The sequence below is a fragment of the Atta cephalotes genome, assembly GCF_000143395.1.
Source record: "Atta cephalotes unplaced genomic scaffold scaffold00001, whole genome shotgun sequence".
NCBI lineage: Eukaryota > Metazoa > Arthropoda > Insecta > Hymenoptera > Formicidae > Atta > Atta cephalotes.
Window position 1 is genome coordinate 6,237,051 of NW_012130065.1, and position 785 is coordinate 6,237,835.

The window sequence follows — 785 nt, forward strand, 5'->3', positions numbered from 1 at the left end:
ATATATATTATATATATATATATATATATATATATATATATATATATATAAAATTGAATTATATATATTTCAAAGGTATAAAAGAGCACAAGATTGTGTTAAACGTACCTATCCAGTGATTTTTACGTTTATTACCTATCTAGTTGAGTGATTGCGTGATTATTGTTAATGGTTGTATTTAATTGTCAAAATTATGACACACTTTCACAAAATATCGCGAGAAAAACGCTATGACATTGAGTACATCGTACGCGTGTGATCATGCTAGTAAAATAAATGTTAATTACGCGCGTATGTATTATTAAATAAACTTTATTGTGTTATAAACTTAGAGACTACATATGATTTAAAATGTTTACAGTTCCAGAAGCGATAGCGTCATGAATATATAATGCAAAATTGTAATTGCATTTAATTGAGGACAAAGTAGGGGTAAAGCGATAAAAGGCAAATGATTGAGACATTGAGATGTAGCAAACTTGCAGTAATTAATCTCCAAATCCAAACCATTTGTGTTCCATATAGGAAGCAGCTTAAACAGATCTGATAAAAAAATCTATATAATAAAATATAAATATATATAACATTATATATAAAACATGTGTGTGTGTGTTTTTTTTGTAATCTCTGTTCTTATATAAAAATAATTAGAAGACTAATTTTTACATTGTTTCCTTTTTATAAAAAATAAAATTTAAAAAAGAAATTATTCACATATAATAATGTATAAAATTATATATATATATAATTATATACCCATACAACACAGAATTTGCAGCAATATT